Source organism: Apodemus sylvaticus, chromosome 13 (genome assembly GCF_947179515.1).
Source record: "Apodemus sylvaticus chromosome 13, mApoSyl1.1, whole genome shotgun sequence".
Classification (NCBI taxonomy): Eukaryota; Metazoa; Chordata; class Mammalia; order Rodentia; family Muridae; genus Apodemus; species Apodemus sylvaticus.
Genome location: NC_067484.1, coordinates 73,177,997 through 73,199,182, shown reverse-complemented (window position 1 = coordinate 73,199,182; position 21,186 = coordinate 73,177,997). Strand labels below are relative to the sequence as shown.

Sequence of the window (21,186 nt, the reverse complement as noted above, 5' to 3'; positions counted from 1 at the left end):
ACAAGCATTTCATGAATTGTTGTTATGTGGTCAGTGATGTAACGGTAGATGATTGTATATCTGTTAACCAGAAGCACGTACAAGTGTCATTGAAAGTTTAAAATGGCATCTTTTATGGGTCTGCCAGGAAAAACCAGGCCCTGGATCTCTGTTTCTCTTCCTTCTTGGTTGTTATGTGCCCTGAGCTGAGAAAGGTCCAGTCAGACTTTGGCCTTTCTGTTTCAACACCAAATTCTGCTAAAGGAGAACATTTGGCTCATTTTAATCAGAAGTCTTCACAGTCCCTGATTTATTGTTTTAAGAAGGTTTTCCACGGTACAGACATGTTTGTGATAGGAGCAAGGAACTCTTTTCAGTAGAAAGTAGAAAAGTTTGGGCTGCAGGTCAGTGGGAGAGTGTGTGGCTAGCACTGCATTACATCAATCCCTAGCACAAAATGTAAAGTCCATGGGGAGAAATTTATCTATGCTTGAGTTGAGACTGTGTACACATAAATTATTTGTGCAAATACATACTCTTCAACAAAATATATTTCTTACTAATCTATAATTTATACACAAGATGCATCAGATTCAAGGACCTACAAATGTCCAAAAAATTGCATTTCAAAGTAGATTAACAATATTTTGATGGAGGTAATGTTGAAATACATGAGAATTTCTTACATTTTCTTTGCATTGAATTGCTTCTTCTAACCTCAGTTTTCAGTACCTGACAGAGAAAAGAATCTCACACGTACAACATGTAAGAGACAAAATTAAAATGTTTATAAGACAGCTTATGCTACAGTCCCTGTAAAAAGTCTATAAATTTTTCCCACTATAGTTCATGTGAATTCATAGACTTAGTACAACATTAAAGAGACAAAATTAAAAAGTTTATGAGACAGGTTATGCTAAACTAAAAAGTTTATGAGACAGGTTATGCTAAACTAAAAAGTTTATGAGACAGGTTATGCTAAATTTCCTGTAATAAATTTCTATGACTTTTTTTTTTGCCCAATATAGATTCTGCATAAACTTAGCTTCAGGCAACAAGGTTACAACATTCAGGCTTTCACTCAGATAGAACTGATAGGTAGATGTTTCCAAACATCCTGTGTAGCAGATTTAAAAAGAAATAATAGAATAAATAAGTCGAGACAGGAAATTTGTCAGAGTCACACCATTATTGGTTAGTCTAAAATGAAAAAAGCCTTTGATAAGTGGTATCTCCAGTCTGTGGTGCACGGAGCTGTGGATTTCAGGAATCAGCAGACGCGCAAGCCTGAGTATTCCAGTAGAAAGCTTTTCTTGCCTTAATAAGGTTCAAACATAGGTAACCTAACATCTTCTGAACTGAGTGAAATCTTCTGCCTTTGCTGACACTTTGCAATGTCTACAGTTCTGGGCTAAATAAAACTAAAAGGCAGGATGGGATTAGATGTTTCTGCTCATCTAATAATCTCACAATGTGGTCCTGAGATACAGAGGAGCAGATTCTCAGAGTCTGGATCTAGTATGATTGAAAATCCCTGTTTTATGATTAAGTCTCTTATATGCTTGGGTGTTTCCTGACTTCTGTATGCTCACATATTTCTCTGATTTCCTTAATCTTGGACCTAATATGCCAATAAACTTTATTGTTCACAAGACTTCACAAGCCTACACACATTAGTCTTTTTTGGAGATATAGATTTTGCTGAAAAAACAAACAAACAAACAACAACAACAAACATGACTAGCAGAACAGGATTATGTCCTATGTAGAAAATAAAAATGGTTAAAATCCGCATGCTTTCTGCTTCTGCTCCATGAAGCCCCCTCTTATGGGGGCTCTACCCTGCAACTTGCCCTGTGCAGAACCCCACCTCATGTTGCCCTCTGACTCTGCCTGTGGAGGCCTCAGTCCATTATTCCCAAAGTTAGCCTCTGGATGTGGGACGCTCCTTTACCCCCTCAAGATTCTGATGGCATTTAGGTCCCCTAAGATGCTTGGCATCCATCTAAAGTGTTTTCAGAACTAACATATTTTTTGAATGCTCAAAAGATTATTGTTTCCAACTGTAAAGATATATTTTTTAATTCTCTCTTCCATCACACACATAAATACACATGTACATACATAATAAATATGTAGGACTATGTAGAAATACACATACTCCATTTTGGCCAAATGATTCATAAATCATTTCACTTTAAATTAAACAAATATGTAGACCTTATTATACTTTTTTATGTTCAAGTAACTGCTCATGAACATAGATATATTTACTTCAAGTTAGATTATTGATCATGTTAATCCTGATATTTACCTTTCCCATCAAAAATAGTCTTAAAATAAAATATTACACATGTATAGGTGTCATCAGGAAGGAAAAGAAAAAGAGTTAACTTCAGCTGGTTTAATGTCAAAAATAAACTTTAATAATTTTTCAAGCCCTGCTCTTAACGACTGTATTTTATTGTGTTTATTTATTTATATATTTTATTTATTTATTTATTTATTTATTTTTAATTTTTTATTCGATATATTTTTTCTTTACATTTCAAATGATTTCCCTTTTTCTAGCCCCCCCACTCCCCGAAAGTCCCGTAAGCCCCCTTCTCTCCCCCTGACCTCCCACCCACCCCTTCCCACTTCCCTGTTCTGGTTTTGCTGAATACTGCTTCACTGAGTCTTTCCAGAACAAGGGGCCACTCTTCCTTTCTTCTTGTACCTCATTTGATGTGTGGATTATGTTTTGGGTATTCCAGTTTTCTAGGTTAATATCCACTTATTAGTGAGTGCATACCATGATTCACCTTTTGAGTCTGGGTTACCTCACTTAGTATGATGTTCTCTAGCTCCATCCATTTGCCTAAGAATTTCATGAATTCATTGTTTCTAATGGCTGAATAGTACTCCATTGTGTAGATATACCACATTTTTTGCATCCACTCTTCTGTTGAGGGATACCTGGGTTCTTTCCAGCATCTGGCAATTATAAATAGGGCTGCTATGAACATAGTAGAGCATGTATCCTTATTACATGGTGGGGAATCCTCTGGGTATATGCCCAGGAGTGGTATAGCAGGATCTTCTGGAAGTGAGGTGCCCAGTTTTCAAAGGAACCGCCAGACTGATTTCCAGAGTGGTTGTACCAATTTGCAACCCCACCAGCAGTGGAGGAGTGTTCCTCTTTCTCCACATCCTCTCCAACACCTGCTGTCTCCTGAATTTTTAATCTTAGCCATTCTGACTGGTGTAAGGTAAAATCTCAGGGTTGTTTTGATTTGCATTTCCCTAATGACTAATGAAGTTGAGCATTTTTTAAGATGCTTCTCCGCCATCCGAAGTTCTTCAGGTGAGAATTCTTTGTTTAACTCTGTACCCCATTTTTTAATAGAGTTGTTTGGTTTTCTGGAGTCTAACTTCTTGAGTTCTTTATATATATTGGATATTAGCCCTCTATCTGATGTAGGATTGGTGAAGATCTTTTCCCAATTTGTTGGTTGCCGATTTGTCCTCTTGATGGTGTCCTTTGCCTTACAGAAACTTTGTAATTTTATGAGGTCCCATTTGTCAATTCTTGCTCTTAAAGCATACGCTATTGGTGTTCTGTTCAGAAACTTTCTCCCTGTACCGATGTCCTCAAGGGTCTTCCCCAGTTTGTTTTCTATTAGCTTCAGAGTGTCTGGCTTTATGTGGAGGTCCTTGATCCATTTGGATTTGAGCTTAGTACAAGGAGACAAGGATGGATCAATTCGCATTCTTCTGCATGCTGACCTCCAGTTGAACCAGCACCATTTGTTGAAAAGGCTATCTTTTTTCCATTGGATGTTTTCAGCCTCTCTGTCGAGGATCAAGTGGCCGTAGGTGTGTGGGTTCATTTCTGGATCTTCAATCCTGTTCCATTGATCCTCCTGCCTGTCACTGTACCAATACCATGCAGTTTTTAACACTATTGCTCTGTAGTATTGCTTGAAGTCAGGGATACTGATTCCCCCAGACTTTCTTTTGTTGCTGAGAATAGTTTTAGCTATCCTGGGTTTTTTGTTATTCCAGATGAATTTGATAATTGCTCTTTCTAACTCTGTGAAGAATTGAGTTGGGATTTTGATGGGTATTGCATTGAATCTGTATATTGCTTTTGGCAACACGGCCATTTTAACTATATTGATTCTACCGATCCATGAGCATGGGAGGTTTTCCCATTTTTTGAGGTCTTCTTCCATTTCCTTCTTCAGAGTCTTGAAGTTCTTGTCATATAGATCTTTCACATGTTTGGTAAGAGTCACCCCAAGATACTTTATACTGTTTGTGGCTATTGTGAAGGGGGTCATTTCCCTAATTTCTTTCTCAGCCTGCTTATCCTTTGAGTATAGGAAGGCCACTGATTTGCTTGAGTTGATTTTTATAACCTGCCACTTTGCTGAAGTTGTTTATCAGCTGTAGGAGTTCTCTAGTGGAGTTTTTGGGTCACTTAGGTAGACTATCATGTCATCTGCAAATAATGATAGTTTGACTTCTTCCTTTCCAATTTGTATCCCTTTGACCTCTTTATGTTGTCGAATTGCCCGAGCTAGTACCTCAAGTACAATATTGAAAAGATAAGGAGAAAGGGGGCATCCCTGTCTAGTCCCTGATTTTAGTGGGATTGCTTCAAGTTTCTCTCCAATATATTTTATTTATTAATGACTATGTTTTAATTTATATTTCTTTATAACTATATTTATTTACTAATAACTAAATATTCAATGGTAAAATTTATATATTTGCACTTGAGAATAATTTTCAAAAGAGAAACAATTCAAAAAGAAAGAACCTTCTACAAGCTTTAGTATTTTCAGAATGCAGCATTCAAAAAGGAAAAAGTATATTCAGAAGTATTAAATTGGAGTTCTGAGTCACAAATGAAAGTTGATAGAAGCCTGAGATGAGGGAAACTGAATTACAAGTGACAGAACCAGTAAGCAAATATTTTGTTTCAAAAACCCCATTTAAGTTTTTTTCTTCAAGAAGAGAAAGAAGCCAGATGTCATAGTCACACTGTAACACCAGTACTTGACACAGATAGATCACAAGTTCAAAGTCAACCTAGGATATATAGCATGACCCTTCCTCCAAGTGAGAGAGGTGGGGGGGGGAGGGAGATAAGAGACAGACAGACAGATCAGAGACAGAAACAGAGGCAGACAGAGGCAGAGAATGCTTTCCTCTGTAATTAAGCCAGCCACAGAACTGAGTGATTAATCTTCGGTGATTTATCTTCATCAAGTTTCACAATTTACTTGACGCTGTGCCAAGTAAGTTAAAGCAAAATGGGAAGAGCTCCACAATCGCAGACGGCCATGGCTAAGTTAGATTTTAAGGAAGAACTCACACATTAGCGTACAACTTCTACTATGTAGGATTTTGGCCCATAATATAATTATAACTAGAGTTACTCCAAAAGAATTAGCTGCTATAACACAATAAATATAATGAAAATACAAACACTATAATTTCTAAAACACCATGTATTACCAAAAACTAGCCATAATAAGGACTTCGGGGGTAAGGCTGCATATGTAGCAACTAAATAGCTGACTGATACAATGTCTGTCTTCCCTTTCCTTTCCTAGGATGTGTGTCATGCAACCTGAACACCCTAGACTCTGCTAATGGAATCAGGGGTGAATACCTGTCAAAAGCTGGCTTTATCAGCATCTCTATCCCAGGAGCTTAAGACTGGAATGCATAAGCACTGGTTTCTTTAAGGGTTAACTCTTGAACACAGCTTAAATAAACTCACAAGCTGTAGTGTGATCATTTATGTAAGGAAGTACCAACAGCCATTGTGAAGAGAGGGAGGGAAATGGACGTAGAAGCCAGAGAGAAAGAGAAGCAGAGCCTAGGTGGCTCCCAGCCTTTCATTTCTTGGGTGCAGTGTGTACACCCCACTTGGAGTTCCTTGTTCTATCTATGCCGTAGAAACTTTCCAAATACCACTTCCTCATTTTCAACTAATCAGTTATTCCTGGTTATTTGTGATTAAAAGGAACTTGACTCAAGACACTGTCATTCTTTGGGCAGCACAGTTAATTTTCACATCAAGTGCCCAGAAGGAAACACGGGCCCATGTGTTGTAACTCTATATATCTAAACTTTGCCAAGGGATTTTACAATGGGAAAGATAGGCATGTACCCTATTCATTGTTTTTTACTCTGGAGAACTTGACATAATTCTTGGGACATAAATGGAACTTTCAAACAACTTCCAAATGAGTGAAACTGAATACATTCCTAACACATTTATAAATAACCTGTGGTAAGAATTTTACTAAAGACTTTGGAAGAGTGAGTTCTGAAGCTTGTCTGATCTCATGACTCAGTGGAAGCTTATCACGCCACCTCATCATGCCCTGCATGATACAAGGACTGTAATCAGATCTGGTTGGAAGGCAGTGAATGAATTCACTCTTTAGACCAGAGTAGAAAGAAAAATGGTCTTATTGATGCAAAGGCTAGAAGACTGTACATTAACCACCCAGCCACCTGCATAGGGTGGTGGGGTTGAGGGTGTCAGCATTTTGTTCTGTATCTGTTCTATAGAGTTACTTCGTCGTCGTGTGCAGTTGCCAATCATATAATTCCCACCATATGAAGAGTGTGGTCAAGATTGGCATGTGTGCTCTTTTCTGGAGACGACTATTTCTACCATTCCCAGCTTTCCTTAGTTGTCTGTAGTCCTTTGAATAAGGGTTGAGCTTATTCCCCCATGTCCAAAATTGGCAATCTATTATTGCTGTCTTTGTTCAACTCTTGTTAAAGAACTCATGTTGGTGAGACCTCTCTTTGGGTGTAGTCTCTGACATTCATCAGAGACACAGTCTCACAGCAAACTCCCTGACCCTCTGCCTCTCAGAATCATTCTGTGCCCTTTTCTGAGGCTTAAGCCCTGAAGTTGTTTTGTAAAGATGTATCTGTTGGCACTGGGTTCTACAACTCTGCATTTTTGTTGGTTGTGATTTTCTGTAATGGTCTCCATCTGTTGCAAAGAGAAATTTCCTTGATGATGAGAAATGAGGATTATACCTATCTGTGGGTATAAAGACATATTTAGAATACAGTTAGGAATTATGCTAGTTTAGCAAAGTGATGATTGTGTGATCCTTTACAAGATCCATAACTTCACTGGCACCATGTAGCTGACTAGGTTCTTAGTATCATGAATGATTTTCCTCTTGTTGAGTTGGTCTTAAACACAGCTAGAGAGCTGTTGGTTACTACCAAGACATATCACTACTACACACTTAAAAGTTACCATGATATGCTGGTCATTGTAGAAATTCACAAGTGCCATAGATAGGTAGGATTTTGCTTGCTTTCCTCATTTGGAAGTTTGCATGGTAGCTTCTGGTACCATGAACGCTAGTCGTCAGGAAGAAGGCAGTCAGGTAAGTTCCAACTCAAGGGTCTCTGGGCACCGCACCCAAAGTGAAAGATGTCTTCAGCAATAGGAATTTACCTTCCACCTTTGCAGGAGGGGCAATTAAGGGACTGTAATATTTTGGGGAGTCTTTTGGACACCCCTTACCAGCAACTTAAAAGAGGGTTTGTTATGCTTAGGTTTTTATTAGATTAGATGGTCTTTGGCCCTTGGGGTATTGTCACCCCAAAGGAGAAAAATTCACTTAAACTACACATGTAAATTTATTATAGTAGAGTTTTTTAAAATGTAGTTAAAAGTATGATTCCTTGTAACATTTTAAGACATTCTTATTGTTAATTTACTCTTCCTCCTCATCCCTAATTATAGCCCCTGTTTTCTATTTTCCCAGTCAGATAGCTTGTACCCTGCTATTCCCCTCCGTATTGATCTCCCTAGATTCCTAGGCATTAGTGATTCTTTAATTTTCTTATTTGTGTAGTTACTCCAGGCTATGTAGCCACATTTAACGTTTGTCTTTCTGGGTCTGAGTTCTGTCACTTAGTATGAAATCGTTTTTCTTGACAGCTGAAAAGTATTCCTTAGAGTATATATGCACTGTACTGCATTTTTATTATTCATTAGAAAGTTAAAGGGCATTGAGGTTGTCTCCATTTTCTAGCTATTGAGAATAAGGAGCAAAAAACACGGCTAACCGAGTATCTATGGAGGAGGATGTTGAGTCCTTTGGGCATATGCCGAGGAGTAGTCTAGCTGGATTATAAGGGAGACTGAGTTTCAGTTTGTTGATAAGTCTTCACACCGATTTTCACAGGGTGAAACTATAACAGTTTGTGATTCCAACACTAAATGAGAGTTCCCTTTCCCCAAACCCTCTCCAGAATTTATTGTTGGTTGTTTTGTTGATATTTGCCTTTCTGAACCCAGGTATCCCTCAACAGAAGAGTGGATGCAAAAAAATGTGGTATATATACACAATGGAGTACTATTCAGCCATTAGAAACAATGAATTCATGAAATTCTTAGGCAAATGGATGGAGCTGGAGAACATCATACTAAGTTAGGTAACCCAGACTCAAAAGGTGAATCATGGTATGCACTCACTAATAAGTGGATATTAACCTAGAAAACTGGAATACCCAAAACATAATCCACACATCAAATGAGGTACAAGAAGAACGGAGGAGTGGCCCCTTGTTCTAGAAAGACTCAGTGAAGCAGTATAGGGCAAAACCAGAACGGGGAAGTGGGAAGGGGTGGGTGGGAGGACAGGGGGAGAGAAGGAGGCTTATGGGACTTTTGGGGAGTGGGGGGGGGCTAGAAAAGGGGAAACCATTGGAAATGTAAATAAAAAATATATTGAATAAAAAAAGAATATATATATATATATATATATATATATATATATATATATATATATATAATTTGCAAAAAAAGATATTTGCCTTTCTGACTGGAATAAAATTAAATCTCAAATGTATAAAAAAAAACTTTTTAATTTTTTACTGAAAATATAATGTATTTTGATCATGCTTTTATCATTTCCCAATTCATCCCAGAGTCTCCTTACCCACCCAACTTTATTTTTCTGCTTTTTAAAAAATAATGTATGTATACATAATTTTTTCTATATATAAACAAAACGAAGAGATATACATGTGCAAATAAATTTAAAACAAGCAAAACACAAAAATATGTCAAAACAAAGCAAGATGGAACAGAAAGTCCACAAAAATACCATTGAGCTGCTTTTGTGTCAGCCAAATATTACTGGATGTGGGGTCTGCCCTGAAGTGTGGGTAACATACCAAATGAGAATCAATTGAAAAAAACCTAATTTTTACTTTTTTTTTTTTGTTTTGAGAGGCAGAGGAGAGAGAAGAGAGGAAGGATAGAGGAGAGAGAAATAAGGAGGGAGAGAGAGAGAGAGAGAGAGAGAGAGAGAGAGAGAGAGAGAGAGAGAGAACATGGAGGTGTGGTGGTAGAGGGTATCTAAGAAAAGTTGAAATCTTTTAATTTTTCCCATCTGGATCTGGTGGTACACATCCTTAATCTTAGCTTTCCCAAGTAGAGGCAGAGAGGTCCCTGTGACTTTGTAGCTAGTCTGGTCTGCATAGTGAGTCGCAGGCCAGCTAGTATGAGACCCCACCTTAACTTACATTTATTTCTTTTAAAGGATTTATTTATTTTATGCATGTAAGAACACTGTCACTGTCTTCAGACACACCAGAACAGGGCGTTGGATCCCATTACAGATGGTTGTGAGCCACCATGTAGTTTCTGGGAATTGAACTCAGGACCTCTGGTAGAGCAGTCTGTGCTCTTAACCTCTGAGCTATCTCTCCAGCCCTCAAATTACATTTATTAATAACTTGAGTTTTATGAGGCTACCCCCAGAAGAGAAACTTGGCCCAGATCCCACCCTCAATGTTACTGTTTCCCACTCTGTAGTTGCTAGTCAAATTTTTGGCACAGCAGGCAACTTGAGTGTACTTAATGAAGAACTAATACTATAAAACCTTTACAGAAGAAACTTAATTATTATTTATGATAAAATATGATCATGTACAAGCTGACTAAAATATAACTTCAGAATCACACACACACACACACACACACACAAAACATATGCAAAGAGTATGTGTCAGTCAGAAAAATCTATTACTTTGCCAAATATATTAGTGGTTTTATTTATTTTACTGTTAATTCTACTGAGGACACTGGATTCTTAGTAAAAGACAATTCTGTTTCTGTCTGCAGCTAGAGAACATCTTCTTCCACAGGGCTCCATACCCAGATGGCACTGGGAAATAGCTAGTCTCCCAGGAGTGCAGCCAGGTCTGGGAGCACAGGTAGGACCACCCCTGTTGCTCAGAGGAACCCGCCCAAATCCCTGAGAACACAAGAACCCAGGAGCAGCCTGGGACAGGAGTCTTCCAATTTCTCTGTGCCCAGAGCTGATCCTGGGCCACAGAGCTACATTCACAAAAAAAAAAAAATAAATAAAATAAATAAATAAATAAATAAATAAAATAAAATAAAATAAATAAAAATAAATTTAAAAAAAGCCACGAGGGAGCTACCCTCCTAGAAGTACCTACACACACCTGTATGCACAGGTAAGACCACCACTTCTCTGTTCCAAGAGGGACCTGCTCAGAGCCATCAGGACAGCAAGAACCAAAGATCAGCTGGGAACAGGATTCTTCTGATTTCTGTCTGCCGCGGAGCTGACCCTGTACCACAGCTCTCCATACCTAACTTCTTCCCAGAGAGAACTGGTCTCCCAGGAGTACTGATACACAGGTTTTCAGGACAGATAAACTGCAGACAGAGAAAGCAAGGCCAGCTAACAACAGAGATAACCAGATGGTGAAAGGCAAATGCAAGAACATTACCAACAGAAACCAAAGCGATATAGAACCATCCAAACCCAGTTCTACCATAACAGCAAGTCCTGGATACCCCCAACACACTGGAAAAGCAAGATTTAGATTTAAAATCACATCTCATGATGCTGATAGAAGACTTCAAGAAGGACATAAATAACTCCCTTAAAGAAATACAGGAGAACACAGGTAAACAGGTCGAAGCCCTTAAAGAGAAAACACAAAAATCCCTTAAAGAATTACAGGAAAACACAAACAAACAAGTGAAGAAAGTGAACAAAACCATCCAGGATTTAAAAGTGGAACTAGAAACAATAAATAAATCACAAAGGGAGACAACTCTGGAGATAGAAAACCTAGGAAAAAGATCAGGAGTCAAAGATTACCAACAGAATACAAGAGATAGAAGAATCTCAGATGCTGAAGATACCATAGAAAACATTGATTCAATAGTCAAAGAAAATGCAAAATGCAAAAAAGCTCCTAACCCAAAACATCCAGGAAATCCAAGACACAATGAAAAGACCAAACCTGAAGATAATAGATATAAAAGAGAATGAAGATTCACAACTTAAAGGGCCAGTAAATATCTTCAAAAAATTATAGAAGAAAACTTCCCTAACCTAAAGAAAGAGATGCACATAAACATACATGAAGCCTACAGAACTCTAAATAGATTGGACCAGAAAAGAAATTCCTCCCATCACATAATAATCAAAACATCAAATGCACTAAACAAAGAAAGAATGTTAAAAACAGTAAGGGGAAAATGTCAAGTAACACATAAAGGCAGACCTAACAGAATTACACCAGAATTCTCACCAGAGACCATGAAAGCTGGAAGATTCTGGGCAGATCTCATACAGACCCTAAGAAAACACAAATGCCAACCCAGACTACTATACCCAGTAAAACTCTCAATTACCATAGATGGAGAAACCAAGATATCCCATGACAAAACAAAATTTACACAATATCTTTCCACAAATCCAGTCCTATAAAGGATAGTAGATGAAAAATGCCAACATAAAGAGGGAAACTACACCCTAGAAAAAGCAATAAAGTAATCTTCTTTAAACAAACCCAAAAGAAGATAACCACAAAAACATAAAAAGAATATCAAAAATAACAGGAAGCAACAACCACTATTCCTTAATATCTCTTAAAATCAATGGACTCAATTCTCCAATAAAAAGACATAGACCAACAAACTGGAAATACACCTCAGTGACAAAAACAAATACTACCTCAGAGTAAAAGTTGGGAAAACAATTTTCCAAGCAAATGGTCCCAGGAAACAAGCTGGAGTAGCCTTTCTAATATCAAAAATTGACTTTCAACCAAAAGTCATCAAAAAAAAGATAAAGAAGAGTAGTATTAATCAAAGAAAAAACAAAGAAGAACTCTCAATTCTGAACATCTATGTTCCAAATGCAAGGGCACCCATATTCACAAAAGAAACTTTACTAAAGCTCAAAGCTCTCATTGCACCTCACACAATAATTGTGGGGGACTTCAAGACCCCACTCTTATCAATGGAGAGATCATGGAAACACAACTAAACAAAGACACACTGGAACTAACAGAAATTATGGACTAAATGAATTTAACAAATATCTATTGAACATTTCATTCTAAATAAAAACTATATACCTTCTTCTCAGCACTTCATGGTACCTTTTCCAAAATTAGCCATATAATAGGTCACAAAACAGACCTCAACAGACATAAGATAGAAATAATCCCATGCCTCCTATCAGATCAGTAAGGACTAAGGCTGGTCTTAAATAGCAACAAAAACAACAGAAAACCCACATATACATGGAAGCTGAACAATGCTCTACTCAATGATAACTTGGTCAAGGAAGAAATAGGAAAGAAATTAAAGACTTTAGAATTTAATTAAGATGAAGGTGCAACATACCCTAACTTATGGTGAAATAATGGGACACAATGAAAGTAGTGCTAAGAGGAAAACTCATAGCTCTGAGTGCCTCCAAAAAGAAACTGGAAAGAACATACACTAGCATCTTAACAGCACACTTGAAAGCTCTAGAACAAAAAGAAGCTAATACCCCCAAGAAGAGTAGACGGCAGGAAAAAAATCAAACTCAGGGCTGAGATCAACCAAGTAGAAACAAAAAGAACTATACAAAGAATCAACAAAACCAGGAGTTGGTTCTTTGAGAAAATCAACGAGATAGATAAACGCTTAGCCAGACTAACCAAAGGGCACAAAGACAGTATCCAAATTAATAAAATCAGAAATGAAAAGGGAGATATAAAAACAGAAACTGAGGAAATTCAAAAAATCATCAGATCCTACTACAAAAGCCTATAGTCAACACAACTAGAAAACCTGGATGAAATGGACAATTTTCTAGACAGTTACCAAATACCAAAGTTAAAACAGGATCAGATAGACCATCTAAACAGTCCCATAACACCTAAAGAAATAGAAGCAGTCATTGAAAGTCTCCCAACCAAAAAAAGTACAGGACCAGATGGTTTTGGTGCAGAAATCTTTCAGACCTTCAAAGACCACCTAATACCAATACTCTTCAGAGTATTCCACAAAATAGAAGCAGAAGAATACTACCCAACTCCTTCTATGAAACCACAATTACTCTGAAACCAAAATCACACAAAGATCCAACAAAGAAAGAGAACTTCAGACCAATTTCTCTTGTGAATATTGATGTACAAATACTCAATAAAATGCTTGCCAACCAAATCCAACAACACATCAAAGTGATCATTTACCATGATCAAGTACGCTTCATCCTAGAGATGCAGGGATGGTTCAATATACAGAAATCCACCAGTGTATCCACTACATAAACAAACTCAAAGAAAAAAAACACATGGTCATTTCATTAGATACTGAAACAGAATTCAGCATCCTTTCATGTTAAAGGTCTTGGAAAGAACAGGAATTCAAGGCCCATACCTAAACATAGTAAAAGCAATATACAGCAAACCAGTAGCCAACATCAAACTAAATGGAGAGAAACTTGAAGAAATCCCACTAAAATCAGAGACTAGACAAGACTGCTCTCTCTCTCTCTCTCCATATTTATTCATTATAGTTCTTGAAGTTCTAGCTAGAGTAATTAGACAACAAAAGGAGGTCAAAGGGATACAAATTGGAAAGGAAAAAGTCAAATTATCACTATTTGCAGATGATATGATAGTCTACTTAAGTGACCCAAAAACTCCACAAGAGAACTCCTACAGTTGATAAACAACTTCAGCAAAGTGACTGGATATAAAATTAATTCAAACAAATCAGTAGCCTTCCTATACTCAAAGGATAAGCAGGCTGAGAAAGAAATTAGAGAAATGGCACCCTTCACAATAGCCACAAACAATATAAAGTATCTTGGTGTGACTTTAACCAAATAAGTGAAAGATCTATATGACAAGAACTTCAGGTCTCTGAAGAAAGAAATCAAAGAATACTTCAGAAGATGGAAAGCCCTCCCATGCTCATGGATTGGCAGGATTAATATAGCATAAATGGCCATCTTGCCAAAAGCAATACACAGATTCAATGCAATCCCCATCAAAATTCCAACTCAATTCTTCATAGAGTTAGAAAGAGCAATTCTTAAATTCATCTGGAATAACAAAAAACCCAGGATAGCTAAAACTATTCTCAACAGTAAAAAGAACCTCTTGGGGGAATCTATATCCCGGACCTCAAGCAATACTACAGAGCAATAGTGTTAAAAATTGAATGGTATTGGTACAGTGACAGGCAGGTAGATCAATGGAATAGAATTGAAGACCCAGAAATGAACCCACACCATCTTTGTGGTCACTTGATCTTTGACAAAGGAGCTACAACCATCCAGTGGAAAAAAGATAGCCTTTTCAACATATGGCTCTGGTTCAACTGGTGGCTAGCATGCAGAAGAATGCAAATTGATCCATTCTTATCTCCTTGTGCTAAGCTCAAGTCCAAGTGGATCAAGAACCTCCACACAAAACCAGACACACTGAAACTAATAGAAATGGAACTGGGGAAGAGCCTTGAGCACATGGGTACAGGGGAAATTTCCCTGAACAGAACAAATGCCTTATGCTCTAAGATCAAGAATTGACAAATGGGACCTCATAAAATTACAAATTTTCTGTAAGGCAAAGGACATTCTCAATAGGACAAAACTGCAACCAACAAACTGGGAAAAGATATTTACCAACCCTACATCTGACAAAGGGGTAATATCCAATATATACAAAGAACTCAAGAAGTTAGACTCCAGAGAATCAAATAACCCTATTTAAAAATGGGGGTACCGAGCTAAACAAAGAATTCTCAACTGAGGAATAATGAATGGTTGAGAAGCACCTAAAGAAATGTTCAAAATCTTTAGTCATTTAGTTCAAAATATTTAGTCACGGAAATGCAAGTAAAAACAACCCTGGGATTCCACCTCACACCAGTCAGAATGACTAAGATCAAAATCCAGTGATAGCAGGTGCTGGTAAGGATATGGAGAAAGAGGAACACTCCTCCACGGCTGGTGGGATTGCAAGTTGGTACAACCACTCTGGAAGTCATTTTTATGGTTCCTTAGAAAATTGGACATAGTTCTACCTGAGGACCCAGCTATACAACTCCTGGGCATATACCCAGAAGATTCTCCAACATGTAATAAAGATATATGTTCCACTATGTTCATAGCAGCCCTATTTATAATCACCAGAAGCTGGAAAGAACCCAGATATCCTCAACAGAGGAGTGGATACAGAAAATGTGTTACATTTACACAATAGAATACTACTTAGCTATTAAAAACAATGAATTAATGACATTCTTAGGCGAATGGATGGAACTAGAAAATATCATCCTGAATGAGGTAACCCAATCACAAAAGAACACACATGGTATGTACTCCCTGATAAGTGGATATTAGCCCAGAAGCTCAGAATACCCAAGATATAATGCACAGACCACATGAGGCCTAAGAAGAAGGAAGACCAAAGAATGGATACTTTGATCCTTCTTAGAAATGGGAACAAAATACCCATGGGAGGAATTACAGATACAAAGTATGGAGCAGAGACTGAAGGAAAGGCCATCCAGAGACTGTCCCACCAAGGGTCCATCCAATATACAATCACCAAACCCAGACACTATTGTGGATGCCAACAAACACTTGCTGACAGGAGCCTGATATAGCTGTCTCCTGAGAGGCCTGCCAGTACCTGACAAATACAGAGGTGGGTGCTCTCAGCCAACCATTGGACTGAGCACAGGGTCCCCAATGAAGGAGCTGAAGGAGCTTGCAGCCCCATAGGAGGAACAACAATATGAACCAACCAGTAATCCCCAGAGCTCCCAAGGACTAAACCATCAACTAAAGAATACACATGGAGGGACCCATGGCTCCAGCTGCATATGTGGCAGAGGATGGCCTTGCTGGACATCGAAGGGAGGAGAGGCCCTTGGTCCTGAGAAGGCTCAGTATAGGGGAATTCCAGGACAGGGAAGACAGAGTGGGTTGGTTGGTGAGCAGGGAGAGAGGGAGATGGAAGAAGATGTTTTCAGAGGGGAAACCAGGAAACCGAATAACATTTGAAATGTAAATAAAGAAAATATCTGATAAAAAAAAAGTTTAAAGAAAAGCAAACAAACAAGAAAAAGAAAAAGACAATTCACCTTCTGCCTTCTGGCAGTTACTGTAATAGGTAAGAGTTTCTCAGTTCATCCTCTTATTGCATCTATAACATTTTATATTAGTTATTTTTAAACTAAATGACAAATTTGAGAATTCTAATAAATAATTAAAACAGGAGCTCAGAGAATTGGGAGAATTACAACCCAGAACATTGGTGCTGGAGAGATGGTTCAGCAGTTAGGAGCACCTGATGCTCGTCCAGAGGACCCAGATATGGATTTCAGGACCTACATGGCGGCTCACAGGCCTCTGTAATTCCAGTTCCAGGAGATCTGGCCTCTGTGGGCACTGCACTCACGTGATACACATACATGATGTATGCAGGCAAAAGATCCATATACAGAAAATAATTTTAAAACTTTTAAACAAAGAATTAAAGGATCGATTCCACTTTGCTCCTATAACTTTGGATCTTTGCAACAGAATACATTTCCACCCTTCAAATGATTCCTTTTCTCTCCTCTATGCTTCACTGTCTAGAAGCAAACTCACTCCTAACAGCTGTGAAACTTGAAGAAAATAGTAAAAATGGAGACCTAAACATTAAGTATCTGAATGTTTTTAAGTTATTTGTTCAGGGATGGTGTTATCAGATGGTGGTGGTGAAAGTCGGGGATGGTGAAACGGAAAAGTCTAAATGAGGTACTCCACACATTCCAATCCAGGAGCAGCACACCGAGCACCTCCCTGAGAAAGATGACTGAGAGACACAAAACCTTTCACACAAAAGCTGACAAGAATATTTCAGACACTCTCACCATAATCGCTTCTATTTTGGGATAGTGTCCTGTGGGCAGAAGGGAACTTCCGGCTCCCAGATTCTCACTGTGGCGGAGGGAAAAAGCCCTGCATCATATACAAAACATTCTGATTTATTTGGGGGACTGTTGGGGAGCACTCGCTGGCTTCCGTCATGTCCCCTCTGAATGCTGATGGGATTTGTCATACTGTTGTTCACTTAATTTGAACTAAAATTTAATGGCCTGCCATAGCTTTTCAACACAATTCAATGAGGATGCATACATGAACACACACACACACACAAACACAAATGGACACACATGAACACATAGCACCTCACCTCCATGTTTAACCATGGACAAAGAAGGAAAGAAATGCGTTATATGGGCAATAGTCTCTCTTCTTAGTTCTTCCTTTCTTTTTAGTAAAAATAAATATTTTTTTATACAATATATTTTAGTCATGTTTTTCCTTTCCCCTGACTACAATTCTTCCCACCTGCCCACCCTTCAGGTCTCATGCCTCTTTTGTCTCTCTACAGAAAAAAACAAAAAACAAAATGCAGGCAAATAAAAAAAACAAATTTAAAAACGAAAAAGCACAAAAGATACAAGCAAAAATAATAATACAATATCAGAAATCATAATATATAAGTAATATTTTAAAATGCCCAAAGTATATGAGACAAAGAAAATTATAAAAGTGCCATTGAGTTAGTCTTGTGTTGGCTGTCTACTGCTGAGCATGGGGTCAACCCTGGAGTGTGGCTTATGTATCCAGTAAGATTCCATTGGAAAGATAATTTTCCTTTGTACGCAGTTGTTATTTGTATATATTGCTTTGGTTAGGGGTGGGAGCTCCTGTCCATTTACCCTATCAGTACCAGTTTGTCTTGGCCATGTGCAGGCCCTGTGTGTACTGCCATGTGTCTCTGTGAGTTTATATGTGCATTAGCCCTGTTGTTTCTGGAAGACACTGTATCCTTGGTGTCACCTTGGTGTCATCCTTGGCGTCATCTGTCTTTTCTGGCTTTTGTCATCTTTGTTCCTCCTCATCCACACAGCGACCTGAGCTCTGAGGGGAGGCTTTACTGAAAATGTTTCATTTAGGACTGAGTGTGCCAAAGTCTCTCATTCTCTGTATATTGCCCACTTGCTCCCATCTACTGCAGGAGGAAGCTTCTGTGATGATGGCAGAGTCAGACGCTGATCTATGGGTATAGCAGAATATCATTAGGAGTCATTTTATTGCTGTGTTACTTTAGCAGAGCAATGGTATTTGGTTATTCCCTAGTGACCCAAAGTTCAGGCATCAGTTCCATCTCACCGGGTGGACCTTAACTCCAGTAAGAGAGTGGTTAGTTACTCACAATGTTTGAGCCACTATCATACTAGCACATTGTGCAGGCAGGTCACCCTTGTTGATCAATTAGTTCTCTCTCTCTCTCTCTCTCTCTCTCTCAAGTCTTTTTTATTGGTTGGACACATTGGGTTTTTAATTCTGTTTTCTTTCATGGACATGAGTGGAGAGTTACTTACTGGAACTTAGCAGTGGCTGTACCATTAACAAAACAATACCCCTTCTACTAGCAAATATAAATTTCCCATAGTCCCTCTGTGAGGAGGTCTCTGGGGAGGCCTTCCCCAGATGCATGAAGAAGTATTGCTGGGAGCCATCATGTCCGGGCAGCTGCAGCTGTGGTGAGCTCATATGGGCAATGGCTGATGGTGCCCAGGAAACACTGTTGTCTCTCTCCAACAGCAGTCCTCCCCAACCCTGACTCCGACCTTCTTCCTTCCACCTTCTCTCCCACGGTGTTTCCTGAGCCTTTACGTTTGTGGTAGAGAGATCCTGCTCAGGGACCATTTCATAGTCATTTATTCTCTGTACTTCGATTAGAGATGGATCTCAGCCTTTGCCGCTAGGAGCTGAGAACAGCACTGAGGAGTGCCTGTGAGTGTAAGTCCTGGGGAAAGCAGGTGGACCACATGACCAAGTAACAAAACAACAACAGTAGTTTCTCCCCCCCCCCCCCCCCACCCCGGGCCTGGTGACTTTTGACTGGGTTTGTAGTTCCAGGAAAGGGTATCTTCTTGTGGAATGAACATCAAGGCTGGTCCATTAAGAATGGAGAGGTGGTTGTTTTTATCAAATGCACAGGAACCAACATGAAAGGAAAAAGGAGAAACAGGGAATATGTTAGACGCAAATTGGGGGGGCGGGGAACTGAATCTCTAAAAACTAGCAATGAAATGAAATGAAGCTATACCTGACAGATACTTCAAATTAATAATTATGCGAGTACATAGAAAGGTTTTGAGATCAATGCAGTCTACAAATTAACTGAATTGCAATGAATGGATAGAAAATGCTTTTCAAAGCACACTGGGTTGTTCTGGATAATTTCATTTTTCAGTTTGGTGTTGGGGACCAAACCCGGGTCTTGCACTTGCTCTGCCAGGACTCTCCACTGAGCTAAATTTTCCATCACTGGTCCACAAAAGGAGAAAAAAAAAAGCAATGTTTATGGAAATGTAAATTAATAAGCCATTGTTAAGGATGGCAGTTATTCAAAGAAAAATTATCCACGATAATTATGTTACAGCAGTCTCGGTACTGGGTCTGTATCCAAAGGAAGGAAATGACTCTGTCAAACAGCACCACCAGACTTATTAAAGCGCTATTTACACTATCCAAGACCAGAAATAACCCAGCAAGGGACTAACAAGCCGTGCCTGGTGCTCACTCTTTTGCTGGAGCTTGCTGAGAACTGCCAAAGAAGCACAAGCACCCGGATACCTTCAGTAGTCAGGCAATAGGAACAGGCTCCGCGCTCACCAAAACAACTCAGAAGATCCTGGGAATGTGGGGAGCAGGCACTCGGTCAGTCTAAACTGGCGCCTGGGCTGGTTGCCAAGTCACATGACTCAGCAACGCTCCCTGATGTTCCCCTTTGAAAGTCACATACGCACTGGAGAAGTGCGCATGCGCTCATTGAGGTCATATCAGGCCACTCCCGGGCCATCGTCTCAATCCTATCACGAGCCTCTACGTAGCGGTCGCTGATTGGTGCAGGCTGGGATATATAACTGTGGCAATGGGCTAGGATCGGGGACTTCCTGAAGTAACTTCCCTAAATAAACTGCGTTGAGAAGAGTCTCCCGTGTCTTCTCCCTTATTCTGCTGGACAGAATTGGTAGCGACACCTGTGAGTGTCTGTAAGCTAGAGACTGTCTGTGATTCATGTTTCTTATAAAGATTTTCGAGCTAGTGATAAGGGATCTGGTTAAGGAACATGCACATTCTCCAAATGAAAGATGATCCATTGTTTTGAAGTATGGCTTTAAAAGTCTAGTTGCATTCAGAATCCACTCATATTTATGTATTTCGTTGTTAATTAAAGTTTAGACTTAATTAAATTAAATCAATTTGAGTTTTAGCTGGAAATTCCTTCACATAAATATCCCTTTATATTATTGTGCTATTATAAAGATTATTGTACTCTATGTCCTTATAATTCTGGGCAATTACTAAGATTATGGTAGGTCTTATGTAGACCGGTATTTCATAAATAGGAATGGTTAGGTAGGAGATGCTAGAGGCTTCCTTCCTCAGAGTTCACAGGGCCCTGACAGGCAGGCATGTGTGAGCCCAGCAATCTTACCATCAATAGAAACTACAGAGATGCTGGAGCCAGAGTCACTATGGTGGTCTCAAAGGCCACTTGCCATGGGGGCAGAGCAGAGGCTTGAGGTGCTGTCTCTTGGGTATGTGGCAGTGCCATCCTGGGACTGTCTCTGAAGATCCAGGGTGTTTTTGGTTTTGTTTAGCTTTGTTTTTTTATTATTATTATTCCAGTAGGTGTTAGCTTAGCACTTAGGGCTGATTCTTAACAAAATGGAGACACTTCAGAGTTGGTTAATTAAACTCTCAGCGCTTGCCTAGGACTTGGCTCATATTGGAGGTGCTTGTGGCT

The 21,186-nt window shown here is 39.0% G+C and overlaps 1 long non-coding RNA gene across 1 annotated transcript; it reads right to left on the bottom strand.

Moving 5' to 3' along the window:
- Positions 1-17,770: 17,770 nt before the first annotated feature.
- Positions 17,771-20,168, bottom strand: LOC127663716 (uncharacterized). Its single transcript, XR_007973006.1, has 2 exons — positions 20,010-20,168; positions 17,771-19,323 (listed from the first exon to the last, which is right to left on the bottom strand). It is a non-coding gene; the product is annotated as an uncharacterized LOC127663716 (long non-coding RNA).
- Positions 20,169-21,186: the final 1,018 nt, after the last annotated feature.